Source organism: Oncorhynchus kisutch, linkage group LG23 (genome assembly GCF_002021735.2).
Source record: "Oncorhynchus kisutch isolate 150728-3 linkage group LG23, Okis_V2, whole genome shotgun sequence".
NCBI lineage: Eukaryota > Metazoa > Chordata > Actinopteri > Salmoniformes > Salmonidae > Oncorhynchus > Oncorhynchus kisutch.
In genome coordinates, this window is record NC_034196.2 from 26,856,725 (window position 1) to 26,867,087 (window position 10,363).

General features: G+C 40.7%; 1 pseudogene; it reads right to left on the bottom strand.

The window, feature by feature from the left end:
* Positions 1–22: 22 nt before the first annotated feature.
* On the bottom strand, positions 23–9,154 carry LOC109868838 (cholesterol 25-hydroxylase-like protein 2; annotated as a pseudogene).
* Positions 9,155–10,363: the final 1,209 nt, after the last annotated feature.

Consider the following 10,363-nt stretch of genomic DNA (forward strand, 5'->3'; position numbering starts at 1 on the left):
TAATATTCCAATGCCCTGGTGCTCATAGCAATGGATGGACTGAGTCATCTGAGTCATCTGAGTCACATGCCTGGTGGGAGATGATATTACAAGAGTCATTGTCCGGGATTATGAAGAGCCATGGTCTGTGACTATGGTAAGGAATTCATGTAATATTTCACAATACCTTTCAGTGTGATAATCTGAAGACTGATTTTTCAGTTTCTCATCTCTTATGAAGACTCTCCCTCTCTGTTTCAGTCAGCTAAGGTAGGCTAGGCTGAGAAATGTTTTAGAGCAATATTGAACTGCTGTGTTTCTGTTTCCATGGTGTCAGTGATTCCCACAGATAACTGGTCTCTGTGTACTAACACCTGGAGGGCAGGCAGGAACAACCTCTGATTACTATGCTGTGATTTACACCTATCTTCCCCTTAATAGGTTTGGACACACCTACTCATTCAGGGTTTATCTTAATTTTTTACTATTTTCTACATTGAAGAATAATAGTGAAGACATCAAAACTATGAAATAACACGTATAGAATCATGTAGTATCCAAAAAAGTATATTTTAGATTATTTAAAGTAGCCACCCTCTGCCTTGATGACAGCTTTGCACACTCTTGGCATTCTCTCAACCATCTTCACCTGGAATGCTTTTCCAACCGCCTTGAAGGAGTTCCCACATATGCTGAGCACTTGTTGGCTGCTTTTCCTTCACTGTGGTCCAACTCATCCCAAACCATCTCAATTGGGTTGAGGTTGGGTGATTGTGGACGCCAGGTCATCTGATGCAGCACTCCATCACTCTCATTCTTGGTCAAATAGCCCTTACCCAGCCTGGTCATTGTCCTGTTGAAAAACACATGATAGTCCTATTAAGCACAAATCAGATGGGATGGCGTATCACTGCAGAATGCTGTGGTAACCATGCTGGTTAAGTGTGCATTGAATTCTAATAAATCACTGACAGTGTCACCAGCAAAGCACCCCCACACCATAACACCATTCCCACGCTTCACGGTGGGAATCACACATGTGGAGATCATCCATTCAATTACTCTGCGTCTCACAAAGACAAAAGTGGTTGGAACCATAAATCTCAAATTTGGACAGATTTTCACCGGTTTAATGTCCATTGCTCGTGTTTTTTGGTCCAAGCAAGTCTCTTGTTCTTATTGGTCCTTTAGTAGTGGTTTCTGTCTGTTACTTGAACTCTGTTAAGCATTTATTTGGGCCACAATTTCTGAGGCTGGTAACTATGATGAACTTATTCTCTTTAGCAAAGGTAACTCTGGGTCTTCATTTCCTGGGTTGGTCCTCATGAGAGCCAGATTCATCATAGCGCTTCTTTGCAACTGCATTTGAAAAAACGTTCAAAAAAGTAATGTCTTAAAGTAATGATTGACTGTTGTATCTCTTTGCTAATTTGAGCTGTTCTTGCTATAATATGAACTTGGTCTTTTACCAAATAGGGCTGTCTTCTGTATACCACCCCTACCTTGTCACATTACAACTGATTGGCTCAAACACATTAAGAAGGAAAGAAATTCCACAAATTAACTTTTAACAAGGCACACCAGTTAATTGAAATGCATTCCAGGTGACTACCTCATGAAGCTGGTTGAGAGAATGCCAAGAGTGTGCAAAGCTGTCATCAAGGCAAAGGGTGGCTACTTTGAAGAATATAACTTAATTTGGATTTGTTTAACACTTTTTTGGTTACTAAATGATTCCAAATGTGTTATTTCATAGTTTTGATGTCTTCACTATTATTCTACAATATAGAAAATAGTAAAAATATAGAAAATCCCTGGAATGAGTTGGTGTGTCCAAACCTTTGACTGGTACTGTATATATTGATTCTTGAAGAATATAACCTCATGAGCTTATTAGTTCAACTGTCAAACTCCATGGGAACTCAAAATATAAGCTTGTTTTTCTCCAATGTTTGTGGCCATCGTCAGTGGGGACAGGCAAGGTAAGCAGTATAAACGTACCCGCGTTTCTGTACTCAAACAATCGTGGGTCAATTATTGTAAATGTTAACAAACACTGTATAGCTTCATTACATGGTTAAAACAATAATGTTGATATCATGGATGGTGAGTCCTTGCATCCATAGCTCTGTCTAACTTCTTCGAGATCGGTGTCCCTTCCACAGGATGGTTGAGCTAACGTAGGCTAATGTAATTAGCGTGAGGTTGTTTGTAACAAGACCATTTCCCAGGACATAGACATATCTGATATTGGCATTCTTGTTAATCTAACTGCACTGTCCAATCTACAGTAGCTATTACAGTGAAAGAATACCATGCTATTGTTTGAGGAGAGTGCACATTTCGGAAGATAAAAAGTTATTAATAAACAAATTATGCATATTTGGGCAGTCTTGATATAACATTTTGAACAGAAATGCAATGGTTCATTGGATCAGTCTAAAACTTTGCACCTACACTGCTGTCATCTAGTAGCCAAAATGTGTATTGCACCTGGGCTGGAATAACACATTATGGCCTTTCTCTTGCATTTCAAAGATGATGGTAAAAAAAATACAAAAGAACGGTTTTTTTCTTCTTTGTATTATCTTTCACCAGATCAATTTTGTGTTATTCTCCTACATTCCTTTCACATTTCCACAAACTTCAAAGTGTTTCCTTTCAAATGGTACCAATAATATCCTTGCTTCAGGGCCTGAGCTACAGGCAGTTAGATTTGGGTATGTCATTTCAGGCAAAAATTGATAAAAAGGGGCTGATCCTTAAGAGTTAATCTGAGAGTGGTTACATTTTCCAGGCCCATCCCTCAGCTTTTTACCTAAACAGAGCCAGGACAACTGTTTTGTTATTGTTTCATCTGTGGATTTACCCTTTAAACAGCTGCATATTATCAAGATATCAAAGTGTCACCAACTAAAAGGTAAAAAACAGGCCTATAGCAAATGCAGCATATGACATTCATTTTCTACATGTAAATAGAACTTTTCAGTAGTGCTCAAAACATGCCATTCCATGAGTTCAGCATTTATTTTTCATCTCCAATCAATGAGCCCAATCAGTCCATGACATCAAAATCATAAACAACAGAGTAGGGCTGGCTAATAAGTCCTTAGTTTTGGTGTCATGCTCAGGTAGAACAATTTGGGTAATTTATACTTCCATATTCCCAAGACCTATTCTTGAAGATCAAGGGGTGTAAACATTTATTGGAATGACTCAAATTCTGATAGACTTTTAATGTAAAGATATAATTCAATCGTATTATTATATGTAATAGAAAGCGATGGGTTAGAAGAAGCCTACATAACCAACCCATAAAGTAAAATGTTATGACCAGCTATGTAAACTTTAACAGTGATTTATCCTGCAATAGATGTTGTTCAATTGGTAACGTACATTTTTGTCTTCATCTAATGCCTCTTAAGGGAAAGTAATCTAAAAGTAACAGAATGTAATCAGATTACGTTACTGAGTTTGGGTAATCTCAAAGTTACTTTACTGATTACAATGTTGGACAGGTAACTAGTAACTGTAATGGATTACATTTAGAAAGTAACCTACCCAACCCTGGTCTGCAAAATGTATAGTTTTGAGATAATTCGTATTTTTCAAGTCCCAGATCTCAGAACTGTTTTGTGATGTCTTCCTCTTTCTTGACTCAATAAGTATATCACCTTATATACAATTATTTTTGATTGACAATCCAGAAATCCCACTGGCAAAAACTGGTTGAATCAATGTTGTTTCCATGTCATTTGAACTAAAACATTTAATGTGATGAAGTTGAATCAATGTGGGAAAATTTGGGAATATTGTATTTTTTTCTGACATGGTGACATTTATTTTTGATTTCTTGTTAGTTGACAACTCAAGTAATTTAAATAAAAACTGGACGTTGAACTGACGTCTGTGCCCAGTGGGTTGTGTTATTGGATTGCAGATGGAACCGTATAGCACCAAGGTAAAAGGAGTATGCGCAGATTGAACTTTCTGATTATTATTATTTTTGAATTGGAAACTTTTTCACAAATCTGACATTCTGTATCTCACATATAAAGAACCACCTAAAGAGCAACTCTATATAAATAACTCATTTTTTACCAAAATGTCAGATAGAACCTTATAGTGCCTAGGTCACAGTATGCTGAAGCCCTTCCCGTCAGGAGGCAGACGTCAGTAGATTTTCATCACCTGAGAGGGAGGGTTGTTTACAGGAACTAGTATTCTCCTAATGGCTGATTCATTTGCATTTAATATAAAATCATAATAAAACATATGCCATTAGGCAGACGCATTTATCCAAAGCAACTCACTGTCGTGCATGAATACATTTGAACATAGAGTACAAGAAGAGCAGGCTTCTTACAGATGATTTGCAGAGTGAAGGGTGGAGAGAGATAGTAAAGTGGTGGAGAGAGATAGTAAAGTGGTGGAGAGAGAGAGTAAAGTGGTGGAGAGAGATAGTAAAGTGGTGGAGAGAGATAGTAAAGTGGTGGAGAGAGATAGTAAAGTGGTGGAGAGAGATAGTAAAGTGGTGGAGAGAGATAGTAAAGTGGTGGAGAGAGATAGTAAAGTGGTGGAGAGAGATAGTAAAGTGGTGGAGAGAGAGAGTAAAGTGGTGAGAGAGAGAGTAAAGTGGTGGAGAGAGATAGTAAAGTGGTGGAGAGAGAGAGTAAAGTGGTGGAGAGAGAGAGTAAAGTGGTGGAGAGAGATAGTAAAGTGGTGGAGAGAGATAGTAAAGTGGTGGAGAGAGATAGTAGAGTGGTGGAGAGAGATAGTAAAGTGGTGGAGAGAGATAGTAAAGTGGTGGAGAGAGATAGTAAAGTGGTGGAGAGAGAGAGTAAAGTGGTGGAGAGAGAGAGTAAAGTGGTGGAGAGAGATAGTAAAGTGGTGGAGAGAGATAGTAAAGTGGTGGAGAGAGAGAGTAAAGTGGTGGAGAGAGAGAGTAAAGTGGTGGAGAGAGAGAGTAAAGTGGTGGAGAGAGATAGTAAAGTGGTGGAGAGAGAGAGTAAAGTGGTGGAGAGAGAGAGTAAAGTGGTGGAGAGAGATAGTAAAGTGGTGGAGAGAGATAGTAAAGTGGTGGAGAGAGAGAGTAAAGTGGTGGAGAGAGAGAGTAAAGTGGTGGAGAGAGATAGTAAAGTGGTGGAGAGAGATAGTAAAGTGGTGGAGAGAGAGAGTAAAGTGGTGGAGAGAGATAGTAAAGTGGTGGAGAGAGAGAGTAAAGTGGTGGAGAGAGATAGTAAAGTGGTGGAGAGAGATAGTAAAGTGGTGGAGAGAGATAGTAAAGTGGTGGAGAGAGAGAGTAAAGTGGTGGAGAGAGAGAGTAAAGTGGTGGAGAGAGATAGTAAAGTGGTGGAGAGAGATAGTAAAGTGGTGGAGAGAGAGAGTAAAGTGGTGGAGAGAGAGAGTAAAGTGGTGGAGAGAGATAGTAAAGTGGTGGAGAGAGATAGTAAAGTGGTGGAGAGAGAGAGTAAAGTGGTGGAGAGAGAGAGTAAAGTGGTGGAGAGAGATAGTAAAGTGGTGGAGAGAGAGAGTAAAGTGGTGGAGAGAGAGAGTAAAGTGGTGGAGAGAGAGAGTAAAGTGGTGGAGAGAGATAGTAAAGTGGTGGAGAGAGATAGTAAAGTGGTGGAGAGAGATAGTAAAGTGGTGGAGAGAGAGAGTAAAGTGGTGACATGTTTTTGGGTCAATCAGATCACAGATCACGTCACGACAAGTGTTTACAGTAGTTCTCAAGTTGATAGTAGGGCAGGAAGGTCCTGAATCGAATTATCTTCAACCGAATCCCGAGGTGCCCAGGGAGATACAGCCACTTCGTTCTATCCGTAGTTCCCATGACTCACCGAATTTGGTTCATTTAACGCACTCACACACAGTCTCTGTTTCAGCCAGTGTCTCACGGCCTGTATTTCTAAAATAGACTCAAGCGTTGCAACACAAGGTGACTATCTTCATGCGTTGACACACCAAACCAGTTCTGCAAGTACTGTCACTTTGTGAATAACAACAAACGAAGGCACAGTGTATTGTGACATGCTGTACCAAGGATATCAACCACAATCACAGTAACGGCTCTTTTCCTATAATAACAGAGAGAGATTTTACATGAATGCCATAGGCCTACTAATATTTGCTTAGTGTGTAATGGGTACTATTGTAACAGGTCTACTTCTGTACATACTGTATCATTTGTAGTATATGTAATATATATTGTAAATTCATCCGGTGTATATACGTATAGATTGAATTTGGATTACTGTTACAGTTCTATTTGGGTTGTTAATTGGATTAGTCCTGACACTTGTACTTGTCTGACATTTTACTGACATTTAGGAGCTAGCATTTCACTGCACCTGCTATAACATCTGCTAAACTGTGTATGCAACCAATAAACTTTGATTTGATTTGAATATTGTACTTCATGACAAACTGGCAGCTGTTCAAATAAGGAAGTCACTGTGACTGTGATCTGCTTCAGGTAATGGGAGTTATTATTGTTTGACCTTTTCCTATATATGGCAGTCCAGGTGTGAGTGTAAGTGTGTGTATATTTCTCTTCCCATTTCTCAACAAACCTATGGTGTCTAAAATTGTACATTCTGTTTAGGGGGACAAATGTTGGATAGTTTGTGCAAGTGCATGTATTTGTGACAAGAGATGGATAGATGGTATTGTGGTGAAATATAAGGATTTCATCTCACAGTGGATGATGACTTGTTTAAATGACAATCAACATTCATATTTGTGAGCCCTCTGCTCCAATCATCATCAGTAGGACATATGCGCTGCAGTTTCCAATATTACGCATCTATCAGATAACAAGCATACTTTCTAGGAACAGCAAGTATTCTTAGTGATCTGCCAAAGGCATGCTTGAAAAGAGAAATAGTTGTGTTTGGTTTTTGTTTGGATCACAGCTGAAGATCATGGATCAGAAAGAAGGTGGGAGGGGCTGTGTACACGTCTCAGCCAATAAAAGCATTGACCGTCTGAATGAGAGGATGATACATTAGTATTGGCCCCAAGCATCACTCTGGAGGCACACGAAAATACCCCCATTCAGCTCACTGCTTTGTGTGTGTGTGTGCCTGTGTGTGCCTGTGTGTGTGTGTGTGTGTGTGTGTGTGTGTGTGTGTGTGTGTGTGTGTGTGTGTGTGTGTGTGTGTGTGTGTGTGTGTGTGTGTGTGTGTGTGTGTGTGTGTGTGTGTGTGTGTGCCTGTGTGTGTGTGTGTGTGTGTGTGTGTGTGTGTGTGTGTGTGTGTGTGTGTGTGTGTGTGTGTGTGTGTGTGTGTGTGTGTGTGCCTGTGTGTGCTCAACTCCCTTGTATTATCCGTCTTGAATTGCGGTGCTGTAATCATATGTGTCAATTCTCCTAACAGAACCCCAATATTCCAAAAATAATACTTAAAAACAAGGAAAAAACGATTTATGATCAGTTATTAGAATGTCTGTATAACATTCGTTATGTTTACCAGCCTCACATCAAGCAACAGCCAGTTATAGCTAGATTTGATTATCCATGTTATTAGTTTATTCAAAAAGAGTTCAATACAGAGAAACATAAGAACCTTTCAATATCAAACAACATAGCTAAATATTTTAAAAAATGTAATATTTATTTGGGGAAAATCTTAAACATAAAACAAACACAGCCACATTTCAAATGCACAGACGTCTGACCTGAGAATGCCATGGAAACCAATCAAAAATCACTGAGTAATCACCAAAAAGATCTATATCACTGCAAACAAAACCAGAGATCTGAAAGACAGCAACAGTTAGTTTGAAGTCAGTAAAGACAAACACACAGAAAAAAGGGTGGAAAATGGGACGAGAGAGAGGTGGACATAGAGATAGACAACATAGAGAGAGCAAGGAGAGGAGAGATATTGGATGAAGTACACACAACATGGGGAGAAAAGACAGTCCCTTTATCTTTTCTTCCTTTCAGACCTTTCGTAACAGGTGTATCTCTGGAAGGGATGGTAGGTACCATGTTGGTCCCCCCCAGCCAGTCCCAGTGGAAGAAGAACGGGGCAAAGTTTGCCCCAGGCATCTGGTGGTGAGCGTCATGTTTGGGGGGTCCGCCCTACAGGCCGAAGGGTATCATGCGGTGCAGAGACCAGGGGAAGTCGTAGCCATGGTGGTCCTCCGTGGACACACAGATGGTGAATACCATGAAGCACCAGGTGGTCAAGCAGTGGCACTGCAGCAAGAGGGGGTCCACGGTGGTCCAGAATCCCACACTGATCAGCTCCCATGCGGACAGGTACTGGGTGACCAGGCTGAAGGGTTGAAGGTACTGGTGGTGCATGGCGTGGAAGGTACAGTACAGCCAGGGGACTCTGTGGTGGAGGAGATGCCAGAGGTAGTACTGGAAGTCAAAGACCACTGTGCACCCCAGGATGCCCAGGAGGAAGCTTGTTAGAGTGGGGGCTTTGCGAGGGAGCGGGATGGGTGGCCTCCACACCACTGGCGCACAGTGGGAGGGAAGACTTAGACCAGGTGGTTGTGGACTGTGAGGCCGAGCGTGGTCCAGATGTTGTCCCATGTGACAGGTCTGTCTGGGTGGAGCTTGTAGCGGTTGAGGGTGGGCCAGCTGGGGGCCAGGACGTCCAACAGGGTGTAGAGGGTCACCAGGAGGAGGTAGGTGGAGACTGAGATGACCACGGGGAACAGAGGGCTCTGAGGCTCAGCCTGGTGGTACTTCAGGAGGTAGTTCCACACTGGCTGAAGGACGGACGGCTCTGGCTGAAGGACGACTACAATTGGTGGTTCTCTATAAAGTCTAATAATCACATATTATTCATTTATAACTGGGTTGGTTGCAACAGAGTCCACAAGAATAGCAAAGATCATTACAGCTCTAACGTATGTTTGTTTTCTGCAAAAAGCAAATAATTTGATGCCGTCGTGCCAACTTGGGTTGGGGGTCGATCTTAGCCTCTTATGTACATCGAGGCGCCACCTCCTCCTTCCCCCCTACACCCCCCCTCTCTCTGGGTTTTAAAGCAGGTGGTTTGTGAAGACCCCTCTTTCTCTGGCCAGAGGATCGCTGCCAGGACTCAGGACCTGAGTCACAGCAGCTCTTATTTCTGACCCAGATCTTAGAGAGCTGCCTCCCACCGATCAGAAGTAACTTGAATTTGACTTTGTCAAAAGAGCGGTGTGTTTTCATTACTGGCACTGAGGAGCAACAATACACTGTTGTCAAAAAGCAAGACTTTGGTGCAGTGTCTGTTTAATGCAGACACTGTAGTATGAGCACAATACGTTGAAAAGACATCTTGTTTTGGTTGAAAATACATATTTTTTTAATGAAAAGACGACCAAAAGACGTATTTCAACCAATTTTGCTCACTGGGTGATAATCTGTCAAATTGATCACTTTGGTTAAACCTGTTGATAATTTGATTAAAAACAAAAATTTGAAACATGTTTTTTTAAATGTATATTTCTCTCTTTCTCTTCTTGACTTGTTGTGAGGGCTAACAGTAATACATAATAGAAAGCTGTCAGAAGTGACATGGAGTTCAAAGGTTCTACTTATTCATGTTAAATTACACTTGGCAACAAAAATACAATGGTGAATTTTTGTATGGTTCAGCTTGCATCATACTGCTTAGAATAAGGTCTGATTGTTGGAAGTGAAAAGAGGCAAGTGGTCTGTCTACCACAGAGATGGTTTCTATGGTGGAGCTCAAGTAATCCCTTTCTAACTCAAACAAGGCTTTATATAAATGTTATCATATTATCTAAATTAACCTAATAATGGGCAATAAATTCTGCAGTTTCTATGATAATTGCATGTAAACACTGTGTTTATGTGCAATGGCACCACTAGATTTTGCGCTGTCTGGCACCACTAGATTTTGTGCTGTCTGGCACCACTAGATTTTGTGCTGTCTGGCACCACTAGATTTTGTGCTGTCTGGCACCACTAGAGGGCAGACAAGTACCACTGGAAGAAAGACGGCTCTGCTCTGTACCGTAGGTAGTTGTTTCTGAAGAGGTTTTTCACATTTCATTTTGTGGACACACAACCCTTTTCTGAGGGCTGCAATTGAAAATCTCCCTTTTTTCAAATGTTTTTATGAATACCTGAAACTGAGTGATGTGAAGCTCCATTAATCCCTGTTTTTATATGCATTAGAAGAAGTTGAAGTGTAGAGCAGCACATTGTAGGATTTTAATGTATCTCAATGAGAATGTATGTTACTGTTTATTACTGTTGTCTGGTCCATAGCTGTTCCACATACATTTTAGGGAACAAAAATGTAACAACAAGATAAACTCATGACACAACAACAAAGTAATCTAATTCTCCAATTTACAGATTTTCATTTCAACTTTGAAGGGGACTCAGTGGTCTCTATGCAATGCGAGA